At 37.8% G+C, this 14,439-nt stretch overlaps 2 long non-coding RNA genes across 7 annotated transcripts in view; one reads left to right on the top strand and one right to left on the bottom strand.

Annotated features, from left to right (window-relative positions):
* Positions 1-14,322, top strand: part of LOC112920751 (uncharacterized) — a 49,254-nt gene extending 34,932 nt beyond the window's left edge. For 3 of the 5 annotated variants that reach the window (XR_003235122.2, XR_003235125.2, XR_003235123.2), the window contains 2 exons: positions 7,218-7,300; positions 9,555-14,322. This is a non-coding gene — a long non-coding RNA (uncharacterized lncRNA). Of the gene's footprint in view, positions 1-823; positions 5,235-7,217; positions 7,301-9,554 lie in introns of all 5 variants that reach the window. The other 2 variants (XR_011999550.1, XR_011999551.1) reach the window with 1 other exon arrangement.
* LOC140597697 (uncharacterized) overlaps positions 1-14,439 on the bottom strand; it is a 177,845-nt gene that overhangs the window by 26,132 nt on the left and 137,274 nt on the right. The gene's annotated exons all lie outside the window — the stretch shown is intronic.

The following is a 14,439-nucleotide window of genomic DNA, read 5'->3' as shown; positions in this document are numbered from 1 at the left end:
TGGGAAAGCAAAATGATACAGTCACTTTGGGAAATAGTTTGGCAGTTTCTTATAAAGTTAAACACACACTTGCTGTATGACCCAGCCATTTTGCTCCTTATTTACCCAAGAAAAATGAAAATTTAGGTTTCCATAAAAGCCTCGACCTGAATGGTGATAGCAGCTATATTCATAATCGCCAAAACCTGGATGGAATCTAGAGGTTTCTCACTTAGTGACTGGATTAGCAAACTGCGGTACCTTCAGGCACTTAAGTTGATTTGCTCAACAACAGGGGTGAATCGCAAATCCGGTTTCCTGTGTGAAGGAAGCCAGATCCAAAAGCCTACATGTATACTGTGTGATTCGATTGATACTCCATTCTGCCAAAGACGAAATTATAGGGAAGAAGATCAGATCAGTGGTTGCCTGGGGTTGTGAGTAGGGAGGAAGTGACTCCAAAGGGGCAGTATGAGGGAATTTGGGGGGAGGGCTGAAACTATTGTGCATCAGATCCCGTAGAACCGTGCCACCGAGCATGAATTTTATTGTATGTAAACTTACAAATAAAATTATATATACATAATTCCACTACAGACCAATTCCACAGTATCTCTTTTCCAAACTGGAGTAGAAATCCAGTCACATCAGGTCTGCTAACATGTCCCCCAAAGAGACATTAATACCAGGAACTGCAGAAGAGCACTGAGCTTGCTTCTTCCTAAATGTGTCAGTCTGAAACAACATATCCTTTTGGCAGGGGTGGGGGGCGGATTTTTCTGTGTATTTGGACTCTGGTTCTTGACCCTATTTTTTTTGTGTCTCCTGCCTCACGTACCTTCAGTTGCTTTATCTCTTCAACTTCATGATGGTCACTGAATCTCCAGATCTCCAAAGACAAAGGGTCAAACTTCCTTATTTAATTCAGCAAATATTTATTGTGTCTGCCATGTATCTAACACTCTTGGAAGCACCAGGGATTCATCAGCTTAAATGTATAGAATTTATCTTCCACTCGGCAACTTTGATTTGGTGTCAGTGGAGTCAAAAATATTCGCCTTCAGCTGGTTTATTTACCAGTTGCTGCAAACTTCCAGATCCCGCTGAATTTCAACTAGTAATTAAAGTTGACGTCGAAAGCATCAACAGATTGGATCAAAACAGTATCAAGTCATTGGCCTCAGTCACTTCCAGTATTGTTCTGATTCATCATTTGAAAAAACGTGTGTCCTCTGCAAGCTCAGATTCTGGAAACTAATTGGGATTTGCACTTAGCTGTAAAATTTTAGGTAACAATTTGTTTACTTGAACATAACATGGAGAAGTGAGAGGTGCCACCCAGGGACACTGGGTGAGAACATCCTGTCCCTTAGGAATGGACTCTGAATATGGGACAGATATGGAATACACTGGAGTTAGGAATTTTCTAGAACTTTGAGAAAGGACCTACAGTAACAAGAAGGAATCTTTCCATCCTAGATGAGAATGTGTCCAGGGATTGATAAAAACACCAAGAGGATTTATTAATTTCCTCTTGCTGCTGTAACAAATTCCACAAACTCAGTTGCTTGAAACAACACAAATTTATTATCTCACAATTCTGGAGGTCAGAAGTCTGAAATGGATTTTAGTCACTGGGCTAAAATCCAGTTGTTGGCAGGGCTACGTTCTTTTCTGGAGGCTATAAGGGATCATCTGTTTCTTGCCTTTTCAGTTCCTAGAGGCCATCTGCACTCCTAGACTTGTGGCCTCCTTCCATTTTCAAAGCCAACAATGGCTGGTCAAGTCTTTCTCACGTCATGTCACTCTGATGCTGACCCTTCTGCCTTCCTCTTCCATATTTAAGGACACCCTGATCCTAGTAAGCAAACCCGGATAACCTTAGATAATGAACTGAAGAGCAATCTTAATTCCATTTGCTATCTTAGTTTTGTTTTGTCATGAATGTAACATATTTACCAAATTCTAGGGATTAGAACATAGCCATATTGGAAGTACATTATTCTGATGACAACACTCAATTAAAAATTGCCACTCCTAGTGAATAGCCTGTAGAGTTGGTCAAAATCCTAATCTTAGCCACAGGTAAAGTTAAAGTCTGTGTGTTGACTGACTTCATGAGCACTTTTTGTTTTATTTTATACTCTACTAGATGGGGATCCCTGGGTGGCGCGCGGTTTGGCGCCTGCCTTTGGCCCAGGGCGCGATCCTGGAGACCCGGGATCGAATCCCACGTCGGGCTCCCGGTGCATGGAGCCTGCTTCTCCCTCTGCCTGTGTCTCTGCCTCTCTCTCTATCTCTCTGTGACTATCATAAATAAATAAAAATTAAAAAAAAAATTATACTCTACTAGATGTATCTTAAGATACTTTCCATGTAGGCCATCCTTCAAAGAAGTAAATAAGTCAATGGACAGAGGGATACAGCCTAATGCTGGTTATCTATTCTCTCCTCCCTCCCAGGCAGCTCATCCTAAGTAGCATCACCACCAAAACAAGACTGTTGGCCACAAGCTCCATTTTGTTCTCAATCTAAACCATGTCAATGGGTGTCTTCACATGTGGAACCACTATTTCTTTGTGTTGATACTGATAAACTTGTCTAACACCTTTCCTGCGAGAATTTTAAGGACCTCTAAATCTAGGAGAAAACATAGTTTTGCAATCTAGGAGAAAACATAGTTTTGCAGGATTCACGGTTTCACCCATGAATGGATTTCCTGGTTTGGGAGAATTTTGACCAGATTTTGCTTTTTTGATCTTAATTTTTCTAAATAGTGATTTAGAGCAAGACAGATGAGAACCATGAGCGTCTCGCTATTTTACCTGCTGTAAAGAATGCACAAAAAGATGAAAGCTTCACAAGAAAATCCCAATTACTTAGTTTTCATGTGGATTTCTTAGCCAATTACCAGTTTCTCTCATCCTAAGGGAGACCACTTGAGGGCCTTTAAACTGTCGAATTCTTTAATGTTGTGATTCTTAAAAATTCAGCAAAGAGAGATCTCATGCTTTAAAGATGTAAAATGTTTTATGAAATTAACTCAAGGTTTTTCAGACATCAAACAGTTTGGGCTTTCCGTATCTCTGACCTCATAAATATTCTCATATGCTAAGTGAGATGGATTTAAAACATACAGATTAAAATAAATATCCACTATTCAACAAGAAAAGAAAGGGCTTGGCAAAATGAGATGACTAGGAATTGATGAGAGTAGTGAAGATCACCACGGACCACCAGCTTTGAAGCATGTGTTCTGAAGTCTGACAGATGTGTTCGAATGCTGGCTTTATCAGGACAGATACTATAATTTAATCACCAAAAATATGGGTTTTTTTTCCCTACTTCTATAGAAACAAAACCTGTGTACATATGCCAGTTGTTTTCTCCAGGCTCAAACATATCTAGAAAAACACTACCTTTCTAGGATTTCCCTGCAGTTCATGTGTCCTAGTGGACACATTTAATGTGGCCCCCAGAAAAAAGATCCTATTCCTCTCTTCTCTTTTCCTCCCTTCTGGAGCTGGAACAATTATCTTGGACCAAGGCGTAGAGAATGGTAGTATAGGAATGTTGGTATACTCTATCAAGTTTGAAGGATCTTGAGGTGGTGATGATTCAAGCCACTATCTCATCTTCTGTTACTCAAGGCCAAACCTAAGCTAATTCTAATTTTTGAAACTAATTTTGAACCGGTGGCTATGAGGATTCAATGAGATTAATGTATGTCAGTCATCTAGTACAATGGCTTGTCCATAGAAGGTAAAAATAAGTGTTATTTACCTTCTTCTTTCCATGACAACTAAACTTCTAAAGCCCTTTATCCATGAAAGCATCTCAGTGAGTTTGATCTTCAAAGTTAATGGCAAAGAAACATTTTTGACTATGAAGATGAGATGCCTCTAGAAAGACAATAAAGGGATTTCTGTTTCCTAATTCATTCTTCCATAATTAATTTATGCAACATGTCTTGGGTACAGATTATGTCCCCCGCACTGTACTCAGGATTGTCAGTGTAAGTAAGATTGAGATTTTGCCTGTGGTGAGCTCAAATTCTATCAGAAAAGAGGCAGAGAAGCAGTGATTGAGATCTAGTGTGATGAGTACTACAGTTTAAAATATTTACAAAAATATTATGAGAATAGAGAAAGTCGTCTTGGTCTGCCTAAGGAAGTTGGAAGATAGTGAAGGGAAGGAAAGATTTTTAAATAGAGAGAACAGCATGTCAGGGCAAGAAATGCATAGTGTATTTGGTGGGCAATTGAATAGTTTTACACGAAGTTTCATGAGATAGAGCTGAAGAGTAGTAGGTTAGCCTCCGAATGTGACAAAAGATAGTGTGTGTGAAGGATATAACTATTTGTGATCTATTTTGAGCTATTTTTGCATCTAATATGATGGAAGGCTTGGGATTCTCTATCTTCCTGTTTTTACATAGATAGCTGGTTGTTCCAGCATAATCAATGGGAAAGAACATTTTTTTCCTCCAAAGAATTACTGGGGCTTTTTTTGCAGAAAATCAATCAACTATATATATGGATCTATTTCTGGACTCTCTGTTCTGTTCATCTATTTGTCCTTATGCCAATAACACATCATCTGAGTTATTGTAGCTCTATATCTGACATAAAATCAGATAATTTAAATATTTGAACTTACTTTTTTCTCTTCTTTCCTCCTTTTATTGTTTGTTTATTATTCTAGGTTTTTTTTCAAGCCCATATGAATTTTAGAATTAGTTTTTCAATTCCTCAGAAAAATCCACTGGGGTTCATATTGGGATAGTCTTGAAATCTGTGAATCAACTGAGTGTAAAATTGATATTTTAATAATTTTGAATCTTCTCGTGTATGAACATAGAATAGTTCTCTATTTAGAGAATTGATAAATAAAATGATTTGAACCTGGAGATTTCTTTATGGAAATATTTTGGTTAGGAGCTCAATTTTTTAATAGATGTATGATTAGTAGAGGTTTATTAATTTTATTACTTTTTCAAAGAACCAACATTTGGATGTCTACTTTCATTTTTTCTTTTTTTTCTATTTCATTGATCTTTATTCTTATATTAATTATGTCCTTTTTTCTGCTTACCTAATGTTGTATTTCTTCTTATTTTTCTAGATTCTTAAGCTGGAAGATACATGATTGATTTAAAACATTTTAATGCTTACACATTAGTTTTAATGTGTTGATTTTAAGCATTTAAAGACATGCATAAAGAAGTTCTTTAGCTGCATCTGTTTATTTTTGAGGTATTATGTTTTTTTTAATGATCAGTTGAAGATATTTTCTGATTTCCTTTCTTATTTTTTATTGGATCTATGGGATACTTAGAAAATTATTGATTAATTAAAAACATTTTTATTTTGATTTGTCTCAATTTCTACATATTTTATCATTATGCCTTTCAATTTGGTTTAATTGTGGTCACAGAACATGCAACGTATGATTTCAAACCTTTGAAAGTTATTAAAACTAATTTTTCTGATCCTGCATATAATTTTTTGGTTCATGTGGGTCCAATACACAGTTTATCTGGTAAAAGCTTCAGGTGCACTTGAAAATATTGTGCAGGGATCCCTGGGTGGCGCAGCGGTTTGGCGCCTGCCCTTGGCCCAGGGCGCGATCCTGGAGACCCGGGATCGAATCCCACGTCGGGCTCCCGGTGCATGGAGCCTGCTTCTCCCTCTGCCTGTGTCTCCGCCTCTCTCTCTCTCTCTCTCTCTCTCTCTGTATGACTATCATAAAATAAATAAATAAATAAATAAAGTACTACTATCCATGCCCCTCCTGGATAATCAAATTTAATTGATCCAGGGTGGGCCTGGTAATAAGTAGTTTAAAAAAAAAAAAAAAAAAGAAAATATTGTGCAAAGGGAAATCATAAGGAATAATCATGGAATATCATGAACAGCTTAATGCCAATAAATCTGACAACTTAGATGAAATGGATAAAGTCCTTGAAGGACACAGACCACTAACACTAATATAAAATAGAATAGAAAATCTATGTGCATGTAAATAGTTCTTTATCTATTCTGCATTTTTTACATAGTGCTTTCTTTCAGATAAATGAATCATAAATGTTTTCCCTTGTACTGTGGCTTGCGTTTTCATTTTTTTTTCTGGTGTTGTCTGAAGAGAACATTTTTACTTTTGGAAGAAATCAATGATTTCTTCTTTCGTGGTGAATGTTTTTGGATCCTGTGTTGTGACCCTAAGGTAGAGAAGATAATCTCCTATGCCTCTTTCTAGAGCTGTGTTAGATGTAGTTTTTATATTTATGTCTGTACTTTACCTCAATTTAATTCTTGCATACAGTGTAATGAGTCCTAGTTTTCTTGGACTCGTACAATGAAAGGTATGCCCTTGGGGAAAGATGCTCTGTCAATGGGGGTCTCACCCCATGAAGTTTCCTTCTTTCAAAGATCCAGTCCCTCTGCCTGTCTGCTCTTTTCCATTACCCTGCAGTGCCTTTAAAATTGCTTCTATAGGGGCAGCCGGGATGGCTCAGCGGTGTAGTGCTGCCTTCGGCTCAGGGCATGATCCTAGAGTCCCAGGATCGAGTCCCATGTCGGGCTCCCTGCATGGATCCTGCTTCTCCTTCTGCCTGTGTCTCTGCCTTTCTCTCTCTCTCTCTCTCTCTCTCTCATGAATAAATAAATAAAATCTTTAAGAAAAAAAGTTGCTTCTATATTTTGCTCAATTTGTAATTGTCATCAGCAGGAATAGTAGTCCATTCCACTACTGGACTCAGGGCTCCCTGAGTATCTTTTGAGAACCACATGCCCGACTATGCTTTTAAAATGGAAGGATTCAATCTCTCAGAAATTCTGGAAATGTTTCAAGCTACTCATTTTAAATATGTCTTTTATTTTCTATTCTATTTTCTTCTTTTGTAACTCCTACTAGACATTTTTATACTTTCTTATTCTATCCCTATTTTCTCTCTTGTCTTTTATTCTGATGTATTATATTCTGATTTCTCTTTCTCTTTGTGCTGCATTTAGGATAATTTCCTTATCTACCTTCCAGATGACTAATTCTCCTCTCAACCACAGTTCAATTTTATCCAATGAGATTTTTCTTTTTTGATTACATACCTTAGTTGTGCACTTCCTCTCCCTTCCTAATTCTGCCTATTTTTTTCTCACATTTCCATTCTTCATTTTATATCCTTAATTATTTGACATGTACGTATTTTATTGTCTTTTTACACTATTCTGTCATTTCAGGTCTTCAATAATCTTGTCTGCTGTCCCCACCAGATAAATTGCGCAGTGTACTATTCATGATTGTGGGGACATCTTCAACAGAGGTTGGTTTTCTTTCTCAGTGAAACTGTCTGCTTTTGGTTTGCTCTACAATTTGTTTCCAGAGTTTCAAGGGCCAGTGACCTGCTTCTACATTGATTTCTCATCTTGGGGAGATAAGCACCATGTAGGTAACATACATTTTACTCCATGTCAATATGTAATATTAGCCTGAGGTATTTGAATTCCAACAGAAGAATATTGTCTCCTGCCATTAAGAGGAACACAGGAAGAGATGTACATTCTTATTGCCATATACACAGGCCAGTGAATGTACTTACCTAGCACACCTTTTATAGAAGAATCAACACTAGACCAGTCTCCACCTGACGTAAGGATTTTAGGTTTGAATCTCAATCTAACCCAAGCTCAATGCAGCCTCTCTTGTTCCTGTATATAAATGAAAATGTCAGTCCTTAGTTGCTATGGTCTAGCTCTTCTGGTGGTTCTTGAGCTTCCTAGGTCATCTACTTATATGCTTATGTCTGTAGCTTAAGTTTTCTCTTTATTTCTGGAACTTGGGGATTTTCCTTTCTTTTCTTACAATTCACATATACAATGAATCAAATATTTCTGCTGTAGTGAGAAGAGAGTTCCTAATCCCCATTATAATTTAAAATTTTTATCAGCTTTTATTAGGCATTTTTTTTATTCTTGAAGGCGTATAGAAGATGTGTTTTACTTATATGTTTATTCTTTGTAGTACTTAGCACAGTGCTATAAAAACCCTTTGGTGCTTAATACAAATAGGCAGAGTGAATTTAAAAATGAATGAAAGGAAGCAATTTCAAATAATAAAAGTTAAAAGGGAAAAGACTTTAATATTTTAAATAGATGATTCTCTCTCCCCATCTCAAGTGGCTACAGGAGTTAGTTAGGGGCCAGGAGATGATGGAAGACATTAACTTTCTCACTAATGTATCAACAAGCACAATGTACTGGTTCATTTCAAAAAGAAAAAAGTACCAAGCTGGTTGCTGTCCACAGAAATTCTGCCAACATCCTGGTGGTTGCTGGTTTATAATTTTATGGGTTTACAGAGGATCAAACACTGTATTATTATGTTTGGCTACTAACTCAGGTCAGCAGTTCAAAAGTAGAAGAAAGGGGAGGGGAATGGGTAGGAGGGGAAGGAGGGAGCATGTGTAAGCTGGTGTATTTAAGACAATAGATTTAATTTACTGAGTGTGAAGCAATCTTTACCAAATCTTAGTGAATTTCCTTTCCACAAAAGATAGTATGTATTCAGAGCTCTGCTTTATAAGAATTGAAGATTTTGCAGTTATGTACTGTTTTAATTTTGACTAAAGAATAAATTAATAGGTCATTTACTCCATGTGTATCCTTTTACAAAGATTTGAAATGGAAGATTTTTATATCAATGAAGATAAAAAACATATTATCAAACATATCCCAAATCCCAAATCCCCCTCCTTTCAAAATATCTGTATTTACCTAAATACAATACATAGCAATATTGGTATTAAATATTATAAGAATAACTTTAGGCATTTAAAAATGACATTCAATAATTATGGAGTGATCACAATACCCAAACTATTTTAAGACCTTAAACAATGTGCATATTTTCTCAGAAAATGAACTTTAGATTATTAATGTAAGAAACTTTGCACCTTGACCATAATATCTTCTAATGGAGCCAAGTTTGACTTCTTTGCCACAGTTTCTCTGCCTTGGATTCAGAAGGGGCTAGAAGAGGAGTGGGTAAAACAGGATGCCAATTTTGTTTAACATACAACAAACTAATTGTTCCTGGATTTTCTGCCTCTCTCTCTTATTCTTTATCACAATAACTGTTTAGTTGTGTTAGGTTTATAATTAGCTGGCTCCAAAAGAAATGGGAGAGGATTGTGCACTGACAGTAGAAAAGCATAGACACAACATAACCATTTATCATTATTATTTAAGATAAAAGCACATAAGGGTGCCTGGGTGGCTCAGTGTGCTAAGAATCCCAACTCTTGGCTTTGGCTCATGTGGTGATCTCAGGGTCATGAGATTGAACCCCATGTTGGACTCCACTCTCAGCGAGAGTCTGCTTGAGATTCTCTCCCTGTGCCTCTACACCTCCCCTGCTCATACGTACTCACTCTCTCTCTAAAATTAATTAATTGATTAATTAAATTAAAACTGCATAGAAATCAATATGTTTCATTTGTCAATTTATCCATTACATTATACAGTCTGTTATTCTGTCATCAAAAAAGTATTTAAGGGATACTTATTTTGTGTTTCTAGGCACTAGGAATGCAACAGTGAAGAAGTGAAGGCAGCACTTTTGGTTCCAAGGAGCATACATGTTGGCAAGGAGGTGTCATAAAGAAGAGAGCAAATCATGTGAGTGCTATGGCTAATAGAGAGGAGATAAATAGAGAGTGGCTGGCTTGTACTGGAAGAGCTATGTAAGGCAGGGGACTCAGAGATGGTCTTTCCAAAGACAACAGTTATCAGCTATCTGAAGAATAAAAAGGAGGCACTTTGTGAAGGTTGAGAAGAGGCATTACAACAAGTAAATAGGAGCAGACTCTCTGCTAACATTTTTTGTGTTCCAGGACAACAGTACAAATGGCAGTCCATTTTCCCCCTATTTAAATACCTAAAAATTATAAATTGAGCTAACAAACTGTTAATATAATATTTTCTACCCTCCCACCATGACAAATAATCCTTCCCAACCACCTAGAGAGGCCCTTTCTTGAGTTTCAAATTCTTGGAGTTCATTGGCATGTGGCCATGTGGGGAGGGCCAACCATAGGTCCATTTCCCCTTCTCTTCACACCCCAGGCTGCCTCCCACAATGTGAGGAGCATCCCCATGCTCATGTATGGTTCCCCCAGTGCACACACATAGGCTCTGCTCAAGTTACCCCAGAGAGTGCACCTCAATATTTTCAAACAATCTGACTTTACTAAAAATATCCTGAATCCTTTCACTGGGAAATAGTCCAACAATTCTGAATGTAAAACTCTCAAGCTGTGGCTGAGATTGAGATATTCAGAAAAATCAGAAAGACCAGTAAGCCTATAATGAAGTAAGAAGCAAGAAGCACAGTCACAGTAGATGAGATGGGAACATAGGAGAGAGAACACACAGGGACTTTCAACCATGCTGGGTAGTTAATTTTTCTCTGCTGTGGTGGAAAGGTATTAATTTGAGCATAATCTGCTATGCTTCATGTATGTCTTACACTGGCATTTTTATCTGTTCCAAAAAAATTTTCCAAAGTGCTGGACTAGCTTGCAGATTTCAAGGTTGAGTTTCCAGTCCAGTGTCTGGTATTATTCCTCTCCTCATCCTTCTCCAAAAAAAAAAAAAAAAAAGAAGAAAAAAAAATCCAACCAAACCACACCTACGTGGGGAAGGTAAAACCAGCTCCACTGCATGGGAAAGAAAACTGGAGCCACTTTTTTGTAGGGCAATAGGATAAGAAATGGCTAGGGCCACGAAGACCAATTGGGGTCCTGCATCTCCCACATGTTGGCTATGCAACTTTGGTTGAAGTAACATCTTTACCCCTGGTTTCACCTAATAAATAGTGATAATAATAGTATTTACCACATAATGTTACTGAAGGAATTTAAATGAGGTAATGCATGTAACATTTAATGCATTTAATAGAATGCCTGACACATAATATACCGTCACTAAATGTAATTAGTACTGCCATGACTATCACAACAACAACTATGTCCACTATGATAATGATTTATGCCTACAGTAAGCAGTCAAGATAATTTAAACTCAGCTTTTCTGATTCAAAGACTAGTGCCTCGGCAGCCTTAAACTATGGTCTTTTCAGAAGGGAAAAAAAAAGGCAAACAAAACTCCAACAGCATCATTATTTGCAGACAACCAGCCTCATCCACCATCAGAATATGAAAGGAGATAAAGTGAGGGCATCATCAACATCTCATGATTTTGTAAAGGCAAAGCTATTTCCTTTCCTGTACAGAAATGGTCCCTGGGAAGCTGGCCTGGAATCAGCAGCTGGAGGGAGCTCTCGAGTGTTCACACAAATGGAGTGTGGCACGTTTTGAAAATATAAAACAATGAGCTACAAAAACTAAGTGTAATTTGGTTTTTGGCTTTAGGGTCTGAGGTTCAAAATCTCCATCTCTCTTTTCCTCTCTCCTTCCCTCTTTTTTTTCTGTCTCTCTCTCTCATACACACACACACACACACACACACACACACGAGACATGCACACGATTCCCAATATTGTCCTCTTCTTGCTTAGACCCACTTTGGTGCCCTACAGCTACTGTAGACCATCTACTCAGAATCAATAGTTAATAATATGTGAGTGAGTCAGACTTGCAATTTCAACATGATCTTAAATAGCTTGCTCTATTCAACATTGTATTGCATCAATGACAAGCTCAGTGGGTTAGGAAACCATAATAAGGTGGTTTTGGAGAATAAATTGTTTTGTTCTCAAACATTGTACCTGGACATTGTACGACTTCTAGGAAAACTTTTGCCCATTGTGTGTGGTGCTCAGGCAGACTGGGATCAAATCCTGGCTTTCTATAGGGTGTTCCTAAAAGTCTCTCTGAACAGAAAAAAAAAAAAAAAAGTTCCCTTTTCTGTAAGGAAGACTACCATCAGATCACTACTTTTGTTATTGTTAATATTTATTATTATAATGATTACTTGAAATTAGAGCTGAGAGACTCTGGGGAACCCAGAATAATTCACATCTGCTACTCAAGAGGAAAAGCTGACAAAAATCTTAAAGAGCAAGTTGTTAATGTAGCTTCCCCGAGAAAGAAAAGCTGGAGGCCAGGGCTGTGTGTCAGTAGATTATTTGGGGAAGAAATCTCAAACAGGAGGGTTGGAGGACTGGAGAGCGTATGACAAGAATGGCGGGAAACTAATTAATAGGAGCTGTCAAGCTGGTCTCCCCTGAGCTGAGGGTTTGATTGCCCACCCCCACAGGGTTCCTCTGAAGAACTGGGTTTCATGTGATTTCCAATTATCCATCTGAAAGAAGGAAGAAGACTTTTATTTACTATCTTCCATCCTCCTGGGTTTAAGTGTTGACCCACGAGATAGTAATTCCTTAGAGCTTCCAGGATGCACATGTTTGAGTGCCCGGAAGGTTCCTGTAATCATTCCACTGTGTGGGTGTCAGAGAGGCCCCAGGGCAGAAAGTGAGAGATCCCATTGCAGCTGAAGCAAGAGGCTGTCAGATTACACTGCTGGCAGCTAGCAGCTGGTTGCTGTAGCAGAGTCTTGGCAAAAGATGGGCCAAGAGAATATGAGGTCCAGCCCAAGGGGAATCTTCTACAAGCTTGTTCCCTAACAATGGGTTAGTAATAGTGGCGCGTTAGTAGCTGTCCTCTAGTAGAACTCAAAACAATATAAAAAGTGGTTATAAAAAAAGTGGTTATAAACTCAAATAATTGTTAATTTTTGGGGGGTTAGGAAATGAAGGCAGATGCCTTCTTTTCCCTTTTCTATCTCACAGGGACCTTTTAAAGCTTGGCACTGTTCCCATTTGGGGTGAGATACGAATTCTTTGTTGGGAGAGAGGCTGGTCTGTGCACTAAAGGAGTATCTCTAGCTTCTATCCACACAATTCCAGTGCCAATCCCCATCCACTGTCCCCCGCTTCTCCCCAAGTTGTGACAACAGAAAATACCTTCAGACATTGCCGAAAATCTCCAGGGGATGGGCTGTTGCCCCCAGTTGAGAATCACTGATCTAACAGAGTTGAGATGTGTTTCCTGTTTTCCCTTTCTCTCTACCCCCACGACCCCTGATCACTGACCTCCATGAGTGTCTATGGCCCATGAACACAAGCGGTGGCGCATACCTATGACCTACACCCCCCATCCTAGTGACCTGCACCGACCAAGATTTTTTCTCTGCAGCTTTGTTTACTAGAAGTGCTATTAAAAGCAACTTGATAGGGCCAACGCAACTGGATGTAATTAAGAGCAGTTAAATAAAAGAATCTTCTGAAAAAAGTATAAAGGGAGTACTCAGATAGTTTGCTACAATGAGGTATGTTTAAAAATATTTTTTATGTGTTTTTCTTCATGTTAAAATGCTACTCATTTAAAAAAAAAAAAAAGAAAAGAAAAGAAAGAAAACGGTTTAAAGAGTACTTTAGAATGTTTCCTTTGGTAAGCGTACACCAGGCCAGCAAATTAATGAAGATAATATAAGTCTGTCCAGGAACAATTTTTTTTTCTTTCAAATGTTACATCTTTTTTTAAAAATAAACTTCTAAGTTTAGAATAATTTTAGATTTACAGAAAAATTATGAATATAAGACAGATGGTTCCTGTATACCACACACCCAGTCATTCCAATTATTAACATCTTCCATTAGCATTGCATATTTGTCACAATTAATGAAACAATGCTGATACTTTTTTTTATTAACGAAGATGTATACTTTCTTCATATGTCTTTACTTTCTCCTTAAATGTCCTTTTTCTGTTCCAAGATCCCATTGGGACACCACATTATATTTAGTTATCAGTCTCCTTGGGCAACTTTTGATGGTGACAATTGATAGCATCCTTTCTAGTCCTGGACTCAAATCAACAAAAAAATGGGTAACCCTTCAGGACAGGGCACCACGTTGACTTACGGATGAAAAACTTTTCATTCTGGTTGCATGCCAATGATAATAGCAATAATACCTCATCATTTCATTTTACCATGTATCATGGGCAAGTGCTCTCCATGCATTATTTCATTTAATCCTCATGACAACCCTAGGAGGTAGGGACTAGTTACCCCATTTTACAGAGGAAAACATTGAGACACAATGCATTTAAGTAGCTTTTTCATGGTCTCATAGCTAGTAAGTAGGACTTACTAGTAAGCAACACCTGGAACCTATCAAGTCTCTTGTGAGGTCTGATGTTAGTGCTTTTTTTCTTCTTATTGTTTTTATTTTATTTTATTTTATTTTATTTTATTTTATTTTATTTTATTTTATTTATTTATTATTTTATTTGTGAAAGAGAGAGAAAGAGAGAGAGAGAGAGAGGAGAAGGAGAGGAAGGAGAGGGAGAGAGACAAGCCGACTCCATGCTGAGCTCGGAGCCTGGCTCCATCTCCCAACCCTGACCTGGGCGGAAACCAACAGTCGGATGCTGTTGGA

The sequence above is a fragment of the Vulpes vulpes genome, chromosome 2, assembly GCF_048418805.1.
Source record: "Vulpes vulpes isolate BD-2025 chromosome 2, VulVul3, whole genome shotgun sequence".
Taxonomy (NCBI): Eukaryota; Metazoa; Chordata; class Mammalia; order Carnivora; family Canidae; genus Vulpes; species Vulpes vulpes.
This window is presented reverse-complemented; position numbering and strand designations above follow the sequence as displayed.